Genomic DNA, 15,316 nt, shown 5'->3' with positions numbered 1-15,316 from the left:
TGCTAGTATTAATTGCAGAAGTCGGATAATTAGCTTTCAGCTTCCAGATGGTGATTGTCTAGAATTTGCAGGGAGTAAGTTAAAAGAAAAGCCGATGATTATATCGGCAATTCAAGCAAAAAGGGAGATTGCATGGGGAGCGGATGCATTCTTGGTTCAGATGGTGTCCACGCCGTCCGAGGAGAAGTCTTTGACAGACATCCCAATTGTGGAAGAATTCCCCGATGTGTTTGTGGATGACTTACCCGGACTACCCCCGGTGCGGGAAATGGAGTTTGTTATAGACTTGGAACCTGGAGCGGCTCCTGTGCATAAAGCTCCTTATTGCATGGCACCGGCTGAATTAAAAGAGTTGAAGACTCAGTTGCAAGAGCTGGTAGAGAAGGGATTTATTCAGCCTAGTACTTCACCGTGGGGTGCACCAGTTTTGTTTGTTAAAAAGAAAGATGGAACCCTCCGTATGTGCATAGATTATCGGGAATTGAATAAGGTGACCATCAAAAATAAATATCCTCTCCCGCGGATAAATGATTTATTTGATCAGCTTCAAGGAGCAGCCGTGTTCTCTAAAATTGATCTGAGGTCGGGATACTACCAGCTGAGGATCAGAGACAAGGATGTGCCTAAAACTGCCTTCAGGTCGAGGTATGGGCATTATGAATTTAAGGTGATGCCGTTTGGGTTAGCTAATGCCCCTGCTACTTTCATGGATTTAATGAATCGAGTGTTTCGACCTTATCTGGATTCCTTTGTGGTAGTATTAATTGATGATATACTGATTTATTCCCGAGATGTTGAAGAGCATGTGTATCATCTTCGTCTGGTACTTGGGAAATTGAGAGAACACCAACTGTACGCCAAGCTCAGCAAGTGTGAATTTTGGTTGGAAGAAGTTAAATTTCTTGGGCATGTAATTTCCCGAGACGGAGTGGCTGTTGATCCTAGTAAGGTAGAAGCCATTTTGTCATGGCAGCGCCCGACTACAGTGCGCGAGATCCGGAGTTTCTTGGGGCTGGCCGGGTATTACCGAAGATTTGTAGAGGGTTTTGCTCGCCTATCCGGACCTCTCACAGCTTTGACTCGGAAGAATATAGAGTTTGTTTGGTCAGAGAAATGTGAGAGAAGCTTCCAGGAATTAAAGAACCGGTTGACGACGGCATCGGTGTTAGCGCTCCCAGAACCGCATAAGCCATTCGTAGTCTTCAATGATGCGTCTAAGTTTGGTTTGGGTTGTGTCCTTATGCAGGAAGGACGGGTTGTTGCCTATGCATCTCGTCAGCTAAAGGACCATGAGAAGAATTATCCGACGCACGATCTAGAATTGGCTGCGATTGTTTTTGGCCTCAAGATCTGGCGGCACTTCTTGTATGGGGAAGCTTGCGAGGTATTTACCGATCATAAGAGCTTGAAGCATTTGTTTTCCCAGAAAAATCTGAATATGAGGCAGAGGCGATGGCTAAAGTTAATCAGTGACTATCAGTGTGAGATCAAGTACCATCCGGGGAAGGCTAATATAGTTGCTGATGCTTTGAGCCGGAAGTCACACTTGGAAGATGAAGCCGAGCCGTCAGAATTGGATTCGTTGCTTTGTGGGATGAGAAGGCTCCTTATAGAGAGTTTGCAGTAAGAAGAGGTTTTATCTTCAGTTCTTGATATTCGGGTAACTGATTTTGAAGAATTGAAGACTCTCCAAAGGAAGGATCCGAAGCTGCTGAACATCAGAAAAAGAGTCAGAAAATCTCGAGGGCTGTTGCACTATAGCATGGATAATGATGGGATACTTCGGTTCTGAGATTGCAGAGTGGTCCCCAAGGACTCAGATTTCAAAGAACGGATCATGGCGGAAGCTCATGCGGCCCCTTATTTAGTTCATCCCGGCAGTACAAAGATGTATCGGGACTTGAGGAAAAATTACTGGTGGGATGGAATGAAGAAGGATATTGCCTTGTATGTTGAGAAATGCCACACATGCCGGCAAGTGAAGGCCGAGCATCAAAGACCTGCAGGTATGCTCCAACCCCTCCCTATTCCTGAGTGGAAATGGGATGACATCACGATGGACTTTGTAGTGGGTTTGCCGAGAACGCCTAGTGGGAAAAATTCTGTTTGGGTAATTGTTGACCGGTTAACGAAGAGTGCTCATTTTCTGCCTGTTAATAACACCGACTCTTTGGGTTAGTTGACCCGCTTGTATGTCAAGGAGATAGTGCGGCTGCACGGCATACCAAAGAGTATAGTGTCGGATCGAGACCCGAGGTTCACGTCGCAGTTTTGGAAGAGTTTGCAGGCAGCTTTGGGTACTAAGTTGAAGTTCAGTACTGCATATCACCCGCAGATAGAGGGCCAGTCAGAGCGCACAATTCAGACCCTTGAAGACATGTTGCGAGCATGTGTCATGGATTTTCAAGGGAGTTGGGAAAACCATTTGCCGCTCATCGAGTTTGCATATAATAACAGCTTCCATGCGACCATTCAGATGGCTCCCTACGAAGCTCTTTATGGGAGAAAGTGCAGGTCGCCCTTGTGTTGGGATGAAGTCGGGGAGAGTAGGATAATTGGACCCGAAATAATTCAAGAAATGCAAAGCCAAGTCCGGATCATCAGAGATAAAATGGCGGCAACTCAGAGTCGCCAGAAAAGCTACGCTGATACTAGGAGGAGAGAGTTGTCTTTTGAAGTTGGTGATTGGGTTTACCTTAAAGTCTCTCCCATGAGAGGTGTTAAGCGTTTTGGTAAGAAGAGGAAGCTAGATCCGAGGTATGTCGGCTCTTTTCAGATTCTAGAGAAGGTAGGGTCCGTCGCCTATAGAGTTGCTTTGCCAGATTATTTTGGGGATGTTCATGATGTATTCCACGTATCATCCCTGAAGAAGAGCTTTGGACAGCAAGAGCCACGCTTTGTCGACCCAGCGGGTATTCAGTTGCAACCGGATCTCACTTATGAGGTTGTTCCATCGCAGATCATGGATTGGAAGGAGCAACAGTTGAGGTCTAAGACGATACCTTTGGTTAAAGTGGCTTGGGGAGATCCGTTAGCTCAAGACTTCTCTTGGGAGCGAGTAGCGGACATGAGGGAGCAGTACCCGTATTTGTTTGAAGGATGAAGGTATGTATCTTAATCTTGGTCACAGGTGGTTTATGTGCTTTTATGTGGCTTGCTTTAAGTTGGTGGTTGATCTTGCAAATTTCGAGGATGAAATTTGTTTTTAAGGGGGGAGGATGTGATGACCCGCTTTCGCTTGTTTTTTTCGCTGAAATGGTTGTTTTTATTTTAATTAATATATTAGTTATTTATTTTAATTTATTGCGTTTTAAAATTAGTTTTTAATTTATTTGATGTTGTGTTGTATTTCTTTTAGTTGTTTACAGTTTTTAATATCTTTGCGGCGGTTTAGTGTTGTTTTCCCGGAATGAGGATTAGACCTCATCTTCTTTTCTTTTTCCTTTTTCTTTTTCCTTTTTCTTTCTTTTTCCTTATTTCTTTTTCCTTTCTTTTTCTCTTTTTTCTTTCTTTTTCTTTTTTCCTCTCCTTCCCGCTCGACCCCCCGTCTCTCTCTCTCTCTCCTCCTCTCTCACGCCGGAGCCTTCAACCCCTCGACCTGCCGCCGTCCGGCCACCGTGCGGCTCATCGCCAGCACCGGTCGACTCGTCTCCCTCCGGCGCATCTTCCCACCAAAACCCACCCCCATCCGACTGACCGTTTGGCAAGAAAAGCCCTCCAAAGGCTGCACGGTTTTTGCTCCGATCCACCGCCGTCGCTCCACCTCCGGCCACCATTTCTTCACCACTTCATCACCGGTCCCTTGCCGTCCTAACCCACCTATTTCCGGCCTCCAACGGCCACCGGAACAGCTCCCACGAGCTAGCTTTCCTTTTTGGGAAATCCGGCCTCTTTCCGGCGTTTTCGCCACCACCCACGGCCAACCACCACTTCCAATAGCTTCACAATCATCCCTAGACGATTCCCTATCGATCCCAAGCCCTGGTTTGTCCCCGTTCAAAAGTGGGTATTTCACAACCCACGGCCACAGTGAATTTTCACTGTGATGTTGCTTTTTCTCCGCCTTTTGCAACGCCGCGTGTTTTCTAAAATTGTCATATAGCGCTGTAAGTATTTTCCAAACCCTATTTTCAGATTTAAATATATATCGCTCATTCAATTTATTTTATCTGCTGGTTGGTTGATTCCGGACTGAGTCCGAGGAGTTCGGGGGTCGGATGGATGGAGGACGGAGTTGCTTGATTTATTGTTTTATGGTTGGTTGTTTATTTTGTGCATTGATAATTGCATTTGCATGGTGCATGCACGTGTATTTTATTTTATTTGAGCAATCCTGTTTTGCTGGCGTGATTAGATTTTCGGGTGCATGTGTCTCACGAGCCCAAGCCGAGATGGGTTATTATCTCGGTGGAGCTCCTCTGGTCACTCGGGAGTGGATAATACTGAGTGATGTCCCCTGAGTTGTCGCTGGGCGACAATGGGAGCGGGGCTAGAGGATGGCCCGGCCAGGTACGCGCGGGGCGCGAGTCTGGGCATCACTCTACTCACCGACTCCGTGGCCCTTCACTGGCGAGGGCTAGAGGATGGCCTGGCCAGGTACGCGCGGGGCGCGAGTCTGGCATCGCTCGTTTAGGTGTCACATGCGTAGTCGTTACCTGCGGTGTGGCATAGAGCCAGGGTGTGCGGATGATCCCTAGGGGAGATCATGGTGCATGCATAACCGGTTTGTTTTTATGGTGTTCGGATGTGGGCCATTTTCTGGGAAAATGGCGATGTTGGTTTTTCGAGGCTTTTGATCCATTTTCTGGGAAAATGGTGGCTTGGGTCATTATCTGGGATAATGGCGAGGCGTGGTTTTTAAGGATATGTTTTTATTGGGCCAAATGGGTTTTTGGCGTGCGTGGTAAAAATGTGGTTTTGCGGGACATGTGCATTGGCTTTTCTTGCATCCATGTTGCTTGAGTTTTATGTGTTTTTATCTGGTGGTGTTTGGGTTTTACTTACCTGCGGCACCATTTTTGGTTCCGTAGCTTTTGGTGCAGAGTTCGAGGATGAGGAGGAGGAGGCTGAGCCCAAGGATGCGGCTCCGCCGGGTTGCTGATGTTATGCTTTGTATTTGATATTTTATTATATGCGTGTTTTGTAATATTTTATTTATGTACGTTTTGGAATAGCTTTGTATTAAACAAGAAAAATTCTGGTACTTAGTTATTGACTTAGAAAAATTTTGGAATAGCGTTTTTCTCGTGCACTTTGTTGCCTTTGCACACACTTGGCACACGTCGTTAGGGTGTTGACCCCTGATGTCATCATCCGGACGTCTCGATTTCCCCGTCTCCGTGCATGGGGATTTGGGGGCGTCACACCTTCCATAGCCACTATACCTTTCTTCACATATTTAGCCCTAAAAAACTTGGCCCACAGGGAGTCCTGAGTAAAAAGTTGCCAAGCAAACTTCATAAACAGAGCACTTTGCACTTATGCCAAATTGCGAATGCCCACTCCTCCTTCCTTAACAAGCGCACATACACACCTCCATGACTTCCATTTCATCTTTGCCGCACCATGATACTCACCCCAAAAGAAAGATGACATCACCCTGTTTAACTTGGAAATAACAGTTTTCGGCATATGACAAGCAGAAAGCAAATGGATCGGCATGCTAGAAATTACATACCTCAATAATATTAGCCGACCACCCTGGGAAAGGAGATGTAGCTTCCAACCTGCCAATTTATTAGCCACTTTCTCCACCAAGGGATCAAAATGTGATATCTGTAATCTACCATCTACCAAAGGCACACCCAAATAAGTAAATGGAAACTTACCCTCAATAAAACCAATCTCCACCAATATTTCTCGAACTCTACGGCGAGTCATGTGTTTTGAAAAATAAATGGCGGATTTTTCAAAATTCACACATTGCCCCGACCAAGCTTCATATACTCTAAGTACCTTCAAAAATTCACGGATGGACCCTTTGGAGGCATTGGCAAATACTACAACATCGTCCGCATATAGCAGGTGCGATACAGCCGGAGCATTACTAGGATGAGAATACAACCCAATCTTTTTTCTCTCAACCTTGGATCTGATTAGTTTAGAAAATACTTCCTCCATAACAATAAACAAATATGGCGATAATGGGTCCCCTGTCGAATACCTCTTTTAGATATAAAGAACCCTTTAAAAGTCTCTTTCATCATGACTGAAAACTATGGGGAAGCAAAAAAATTATAAACCAACTTGCAAAACCTATCTGGAAGACCAAATGCACTCAACACATCCATAAAAAAATCCCAAATTTACTCTATCATACACCTTAATCATTTCCTACGTAAGAGAAATATTCTGGAAAGTAAAAGCAAATTTGCTTACCATTAGAAACATCAATTAGAAAATTCTTACCAAATGGAAAAAACTAATTGTGTTTATTCTTCAAATAGGCTATTAAGAAGTTTGTGAAGTATCCCATGCATTGCTAAAACCTCTTGCTAATTTATAAGTAGTCAACATTATCATCAGCGCCTATATATATTTAGAGATTAGTTAGCATTATCATCTATGTTAATGCACTATATATTTGCTTTCTCAAAATAAGAAGACTACTTCTTATTCAAAATGAGTGCGCAATGCCTGCACGATCTATAACTGTATCTACCAGCCATTATTTATAATTTACGTGTTTGGCCCACTCATTGAGGGGGAGTATGACACACAAGTGAGTGAGGTGTTAAGATATAAAATAAATAATTATTGAATTTACATATTCTTATAATCAACTTAAACTTAATGGTTTAAGTTTAACAGTACCTAGGCAACATGGTGGGATTGAATCTAGCTAGCCATCCCATGCAGTGAAAGACCTACGTTAAGCTTAGGTTTTATTCATAATTTTATATCTATAAAAATGGCCGCCCCAAAATTTATAATCCTCACATGCTCTCCAAAATATTCTAAAATTTCAATATAGTTAGAAATACCTCTTTCTATTTTTTTGTTTTTCTCTTTAGTCCCAAAATTTTACAGTTTTTATTTTCAAAAGATGTGGCCTCACCAACATTAAATTAAAACTAAGTTTAGGAGAAACAATAAATTTCTTAATATGGATCCCAAATTAACGTTTTTTATACACGAATAGACTTCTTAATATAGATAAACATTATTTCATAAAACATTATCATCAGAAATCTTAAACATATATTAAGCAGTCTTTTTAGAATTTTATTATTATGTGTATTGAGAACTTGATAAAAGATAGATAGGAAAATAGAAAGCTGGAAAACAGAGAGAAAGAGGATGAAGAACTATCGTATCTTGTATTGAAAAATGAATTGAATTGAAATTATACAAGTGCTTTACATGTACTTATATAGAATGAAACTAGTAACAGAAAATAACTGTCAACTTGTCAAGGCTCATTCTCTATTTTACCCTTCTCATATTTTGACTTTAAATCCATATCTTCTATTTTTGAGGCTATACTCCAACAATGTGTATGTAGCAAATTATCAAGATCTAATCTTCTTATAGTTATATATGTTTTTATCATTTTTTAATTTCTTTTTATTTTATATAAATGTGTCACATTGTAGAAAAGTTGACCCCTTAGAAAAACTGTTGATTCTGTCAGTGATCCAACAATGGATCAAGTCTTGAACATCATGAGGGTGTGGTCATGAAACTTTTTGGACAACTAATGAGTGGCTAATATGGGCCACCAAGTAGTGGCTTAGGCCCCATGTGGATGTTGAGATAGTTTCAACCCATTTCATCTTATTTTAACATCTAAATATATATCATTAAAATATAAATACTTTTTAATTACATATTTTTCTACTTTTGAAATTTTTAAACAACATATAAAAATAATTCAACTTTTTCAAATCTCAAAACAATAAAAAAAAATTAAAAAATTATATTAATCTAACAATATTTTAACTTTATAATTTTACTTTTTATTTTTCCTTTCCGAAAACCTCATAACACATATTAACTCAAACTATTTTACTATTATTTACAAATTTCTATCTCATTTTATCTCATCTTAACATCGAGACTTTAGACTTGGGCCACCTCCGATAATAATAAAACTAATAGCAATCTCAATCGAGACAAAGCATAGAGATTAGCTAAATACCATATTTTATTTTATTTTTGTTATGCATAAAAGAAAGAATTTCTGAGAATTTCTTATTACCAAAAAGACCCCAATATATAGATCAATCGATCCTAGATGTAGGCATACATAGTTCCAAGCTTCCAGAACAATTTAAATAAAAAGGTTATAAGATGGAAAGAGTAGTGATACTAACAATGACGATAGATCCATCCCTGTAGAGATGTGGCACTCGGGATCGATGCATTGGTCACAACAGCCAATGCATCCAAAGGGGTGACAATTCCTCGTCTCTTCAAGGCAAAAGCCAAACGAGGACAACGGTCCATTAGGTCCAAAGTGATATCTTTGTTGTTGTACCGTAGGTGCATGCATGCGCATGATATACATAAGACAGTTCATGAAAAATGGAATGAATTAATAATATTATCACAGTTCATGAAAATAGTAAACTTAATTGATGTATATTGATATTATATGTTAAATTTATTTTATAATAAAAGTAATTTTACAATCTAGTATGTTATATTAAAATATCATGTCTGTTAAGGACATGTCTCACTTCCAACCTACCATTGCATGACCGCAATTCGTTGATGAAACTTGAGGAGGCTTCTCCTGCAAACACTCCGATGCTTAAGTCAGTTAAGAGATAATTGTATTCAAGTTATCCCTAATTATCAAAGATTACCTGTATAGGCTCGTTTGTTGTACTTATCTCATTCAGGATTTACCAGTACGGATCACTACTTAGGATTTTGAGTAATCGCGTCACTTCCTGCTGTCTTTATCCTTCTGTTAAAGGTGGTGCCATGCATATCTTCATTCAAACTCTTTTTTAACTATCCCCCTATGGCCCCTGGGCGCATCCTCTGGGTTTCTTGGCTTTTATTGTACTACAGGCCTCCTTATATGTTTTAGGGCCCTTCGGTTGGGATGGTCCCTCCAGTTCCCCCTCCAATTCCATTCACCTTTTGGAGAATGGAATTCACATTGATCAAACTTGTTGTTGTGGAAATGCTGGGTGTGATCATATGGGCCCCCCCCCCCCCCCTTTTTTTTTCCTCATGCGCACACTTCCTTTTCCCCTTTTGCTTTATACCTAGGCCTGGGTGCTTGGAAAACAAGTAGACACAGACATAGGCCCAAACCACCCACGGCTTTTTGGTGCCTTCAAGCCCGTCACGTCCTCTTTCCTTGCCACTTTATACTATTTCATTTCCCCAAAAGATTTTTGTTATATTATTTTTTTAAAAAAAATTTGAGGACTCCCTATTATTTCCCGCTGTTGTGGCAGAGAAGAAAGAAAGCTTTCTTGCATCGGTTAATCTTCTTCTTCAGTACAAGGTTACCTTTTTTTCTACCCGTTGGCTCTCCGCATTTCGTTATCCTTCAAATACTCCACTTTTCCATTTTCTTTCGTTGCTTCCCCTGTCACACTCTCTACCCTTCCCATTCTTGTTCTTCACTTACCCTAATCTTTCTCACTATCTTCTTCCCACCAACTTTAATGGCCCCCCATAGTGAAGGCGAGGTTTCTGAAAACCCCTTCAAGGTTCCTGAGGGCATGGTTTTTGCTAGATACAAATGGCGCTCGGGCATTTGAGAGAAACATTTTACCAAGATTCGAGAAGATTTTCGTATTCCTGAAACCGTTATCTTGGGAGTTCCTGAATCTGGATATTGCGATGACAAGAGTTTTCTACTAAAGTGGCTATTACTATTCCCCTTCTACAGAATGGGTTGAGGCTCCCCTTCTGCCACCCTCTTCGTGACATTCTGGATCTTCTCAACATAGCTCCCGCTCAATTACACCCTTTCGCACTGAGGGCGTACCTCTGCGCTTGTATCATATTTCGCATAGTTTTGGAGCCTCTTGGCGACCCTTACCCTGACCTAACTGGTTGGGAATTTTGGGCATTCTATAATGTGATGGAAGCTACCAAGGGCAATGTTGTTAGCTTCCGCAAGAAAGACAACGGGCAGGCATTGGCCCGGTTCGAGACTCGCCACTTCAATGCTAAGGTGTGGACCTCCAAATTCTTTTATATCTCTAGTCAAGGTTGGGAATACCCCGCCACAGAATTCTAGTCAAATCAATCTGGCGCCCTATTCCTGATGAAAAGAAGTCGTGGCTTAGAATGCAACCTCTGTCACACCATGAACTAGCTCGAATCGAGACAGTTCATCCTTGGGCCAAAGCTAATCCTGAGGCGCTTTATACTGACCTCTTGCTGACCTCGTCCCATATTGATCGGTTCTTGATGTCTCCTAATCGGTCTTATTTTCAAGGACGTGACTTCATCATTTCAGCCATCACTCCTCCTCCCATGCCAAAGCCTTCTGAGAAAACTTCGAGACATGAGCCTTCTAAAAAGAAGCCATGTTCAGAATAGGGGGAGGAGGAGGCCGCTGAAAAAAGGGAAAAAAGGAGCAAGAAAAAGAACGAGGTTGGCGATCGCCAAAAGAAAGCTCACTCTAGAGATCCCTCTCCCCTTCCTTCTATTCAAAAGGAGACCATGGCATCCTCAGGGGGCATCCAGGCCCTGGTGCCACAAGAGGACACCCCTCCTCAGATGTCCATCCAGTTGGCTACCCCTAAGCCTCTGTTGTTGCAACCGAAGGTCATCACCGCATCCTTAGGGGGAGGACACAGCTAGAGTTCTACCCTGCCTGATACCACTAAACTTTCTCGCCTTTTCCCTCCCCATCGCCGCCATGCTCTTGTAGCCTGAGGGAAGCGGAGCGTTTAGCTGACCTGGCCCTTTTTGACCTGGCTGCCTCTCTCCAAGTTGTGCCTAGGATGCAAGTGCATGTCACGACTTCTGTCCCTGCGTTTGAGTTTCCAGTGCTGGAGGGGCGGGTGAGTCAGGTCTAGCTGGATGCAAAAGTGGTCACAACCCTTAATCTTGACTCGATCACCACGGCAGGAGCTTGCTCGGCCCATCCTTCCACCGTTGCCCCTGTTGAGGCGGCCACTATTTTGCCCATAAGTGGCCACGTGGAAAAATCGAATGCCTCACCTTCGAATGGGGTGGAAGGTGCAACAAGGAGTTCGCCCCCCCCCCCCCCCCCCCATGCCCAGTTGAAGTAGGCAGCAAGGTTGGTTCATGCCAAACTTCCCTAGAAAACTTGCCAGACACCATCTCTATGGAAAATACCCCCTCGCCAATTGGTAGCGGGGCCAGACTTCTCTTCCTCCTCTCCATGCCTCCTTTTTTTGGCAGGGATACTGACTCCTTCCTTGAGGAAGAGTGGGTGAATTTCCTGAGAGAAGACACCCGTCTTCGTGAGGTTGACTTTGCCTACCCACCGCCTTCTCTACCCCCTGTGCACTTGGGTGATTAATTAGGGAGGATGATGGCTTCGTCCATAAGGCCTGGGGGGGCGCCCCTCCCAGACCCTGGCGAGATTGTGAGGGGGGATGCTAGCGATGGTGATTCCTCAACGGCTGTTAATTCCCAGGTTGGGGCCATTGCCCAGATGGCTACCCATTTGAGAAGTTGGCTCTCTAAGGTACAATGCCTTACGTCCCCTTTTGCATATACTCCTTTCGTATCTTAGCCTCTCTTCATATTGGTTGCTTATCTTTCTTCTTGTAGGACATCGATGATTTGACTGCGTGGATAGTTGCTAACCATTCCCATCTTGAGGAGGAGGTTAAAGAGTGTCGCCAGCTATGCTACATAGCTAAACGTGCTTCCAAGGAATGGCGAGTTGACAGGGCTGAACTGGCAACCTTAGCCGAGGAGAGGTAGGAGTTGAAGATCTTGTTAGAGTAATCTGAGGGTTATTCCCATTCTTTGCAAGGTGACCTCGAGATGCGCGAGCTAAACTCTTGGAGTTGCGTGAGGCTGATCGTCTAGCAAATTTGGTAAAAGTTAAATACGACCTCGCCTTGTCCATTCTCCGCTCTGAGAAGGACTCAGCCAGGTTGCGACTTTCAAAGGCTCATGAGAACTTTGAGGTTGAGAGCTCTCGCCTGAAATCCGAGGTTGCTGCCCGTGATGAGGCACTATCTTCTCTTCGTGGAGACCTGGCCCGTTCTCAAGACAGCCATAGGTCTTTCAAGGAGAATCTTCGAGAGGTAAACTCGACTCTTGGAGTCAGCCAATAGAGTCTATCTGAGAAGATGGGGGAGCTAACTATTGCTCAGGAGGATGTTGCATGGCTCCGCGCCCAGCTGACCCACATCTCGGCTACAAGGGACCATGCCTTTACTTATGGGCATGGTCGCAGCATTATGAGGCTGAGGAACTGTCTCCTGGTTGATCCTGCCACCAACCTTATGATTCTTGATCGGCATTTATTTTCTCTTGAAGAAAGTGCCCGCCACAAGGTTGACGAGTTTGGGTGGAAAAAGATGCTTGACACTTTTATAAACATGCCTCCAGTGTTCCCGCCTGATAATGCCCCCTAACCGTTTTTTCCCCTCCGGCCTTTAACTGTAGAGAGTTTCGTTGTGTTTCTATATTTTGTACATTTGTAATAATGGATTTTGATTTGCTTTGTCGAATGCTTAGGCTACTGCGTCCTTTTAGTCTTTTTCTTTTACATGGCACCACAAGCTGCTAAGTCTTGCCTGGTGTTTAGTGTTAGCGTGGTCTGAGGATCTATGCGCCCTTATGACACCACAAGCTACTAAGGCTCGCTTTTGGTGTTTAGGGTCTGCATGGTCTGAGGACCTACGAGCCCTTTTTTCATGGCACCGCAAGCTGCTAAGGCTTGTCTTTGGTGTTTAGGGTCGACGTGATTTGAGGACCTACGTGCCCTTTTTTCATGGCACTGCAAGTTGCTAAGGCTTGCCTTTGGTGTTTAGGGTCGGCGTGGTCTGAGGACCTACGCGCCCTTTTTTCATGGCACCACAAGCTGCTAAGGCTTGCCTTTGGTGGTTAGGGTTGGTGTGGTCTGAGGACCTACGTGCCCTCTTTTCATGGCACCGTAAGCTACTAAGGCTTGCCTTTGGTGTTTAGGGTCGATGTGGTCTGAGGACCTACGCGCTCTTTTTTCATGGCATCGCAAGCTGCTAAGGCTTGTCTTTTTGTGTTTAGGGTCAGTGTGGCTTGAGGACCTACATGCCCTTTTTTCATGGCACCGCAACCTGCTAAGGCTTGCCTTTAGTGTTTAGGGTCGGCATGGTCTAAAGACCTTGATGGCTTGCAAAATTTCATATTGCAGATTTTACAAGTTTGCTCGAGCGGAGGCTTTTGGCCGCTCGAGCGAATTCAGGCAGATTCAAACGCTCGACTGCCGCTCGACAGGGAGCTCGAGCAGGTTGCTGAAAAACGAAGATCGCTCGAGCGGAGACATTGGCCGCTCGAGCGAAATCAGGCAGAGTCGAACGCTCGATGTGCGCTCGATAGGACGCTCGAGCGAAATCAGGCAGAGTCGAACGCTCGACGCGCGCTCGACACCCCGCTCGAGCGAACATCGTATTTTGACAGATTTTAGGTTTTCCGCCGTGGGACTATATAAAAGGCCATTCTTCACTCTAGAGCCGCGGTTTTTGACTGGAGAACACTCTTTGGGAGAGAAAAACATAGCTAGAGGGATTCAAATCATTTGTTTTGGAGACGGAATTCCAATTTATTGCACGTACGTTGGATTCTTACACGAGCACGGACGGGAGAAAGGCGTTGAATCGTTCTCTTGAGCTTTTGACGACCAGTTGAGGCTGCAAGGAGGATTTTTCAGTGTTTATTTTCTTCTTCCCATCTTCTCAGAATAATTATGGTGAATTCGTTTATGTTGAATTCCAATTCTAGTATGAGCTAAATTTTCTTCTTTCTAGGAAAACGATGTAACCTAATTCCGAACTATGCTTGTTTGTCCATGCTAATTTAATGCAATTCTCTCTTTGTTTATCTGATTTATTCTGAGTTTAATGCTTCTAATTAACTGGCCATTGATTAGATGATTATTAATCTTGTGATTTGCTATCGAAAGAGGGAATCATAGGGTAGATCTTGGATATTTCAGCATAGGTAAGTATAGAGATCGAAAGACTTGTATGAACCTGTGTAGTAATTAAATCATTGGTCTTATTGCGTTCTTGATTATTTAATTTGCATACTCTTGTGTGAATTGATAAACTAGAATCAATTCCAATTGACTATCGAAAGAGGCTTTTGGATGAATTAGAGATTTGCTAATAGACAAAAGAGGTTTAAGTTAAATTAGCTGGATGAGAAAAGCATAGTGAAGAATTATGGTGAAATCGATTTCCTAGAAGTTTTCTTCCCTATTGAATTTGATCTTCAAACATCAGTTTTACTTTCTTTGCTTATTTCTCTTGAGTTGATCTAGTTTTATTTGCTACTACAAAAACCTTAGCGATTCCTCTAGATAAAATTGAGATTAGCATAATTTTGGTATTTGGCAAGAGTAAGGTACCAATCCCTGAGGACGATACTCTTCTTATTACTTTACTATAAAACTACGATACTGTGCACTTGCAGTTTTGCACCGGTCAAGTTTTTGGCGCCGTTGCCGGGGATTGGTTTATTCTTATTCTTTTCGTCAATATCGATACAAAGTAATCTTGGTTTTAATTTAGAACTTTGTTTTAATTTGTTCTACAGGTGTGTTTCTGACATTGGATGCGCCGTACTAGATCTCGTGACATTATTCCTGTTGATCCGGAGATTGAAAGAACTCTTAGATCACTAAGAAGAAATAAGATACTAGCTATGGCTGAAGAAGATCGTGAGGTACTACCACGCACCTTGAAGGACTATGTACGGCCAGTTGTGAATGGAAATTACTCGAGCATAATGCGCCAGCCAATCAATGCCAACAACTTTGAGCTCAAACCAGCTTTGATTAGCATGGTGCAGCAGGCTCAATTCAGTGGATCACCACTTGATGATCCCAATATTCACCTGGCTATGTTCTTGGAGATTTGTGATACTGTGAAGATTAATGGTGTTACTGAAGACACCATTAGACTGAGATTGTTTCCCTTCTCTTTGAGGGACAAGGCTAGAGGTTGGCTACAATCTCTACAACCGGGAAGCATCGTTAGTTGGCAGGACATGGCTGAGAGGTTTCTTGCTAAATTCTTTCCTCCTGCCAAAACAGCCCAACTCAGGAGTGAGATTGGCCAATTCAAGCAAAATGATTTTGAGTCACTCTATGAAGCATGGGAAAGGTATAAGGACTTGATTCGACGTTGCCCACAACATGGATTGCCAGATT

The 15,316-nt window shown here is 43.2% G+C and overlaps 1 non-coding gene across 1 annotated transcript; it reads right to left on the bottom strand.

Annotated features, from left to right (window-relative positions):
• Nucleotides 1–15,201: 15,201 nt before the first annotated feature.
• Nucleotides 15,202–15,308, bottom strand: LOC122280271. The gene has a single exon (XR_006229852.1). It is a non-coding gene; the product is annotated as a small nucleolar RNA R71 (small nucleolar RNA).
• Nucleotides 15,309–15,316: the final 8 nt, after the last annotated feature.

Source organism: Carya illinoinensis, chromosome 10 (genome assembly GCF_018687715.1).
Source record: "Carya illinoinensis cultivar Pawnee chromosome 10, C.illinoinensisPawnee_v1, whole genome shotgun sequence".
NCBI lineage: Eukaryota > Viridiplantae > Streptophyta > Magnoliopsida > Fagales > Juglandaceae > Carya > Carya illinoinensis.
This window is presented reverse-complemented; position numbering and strand designations above follow the sequence as displayed.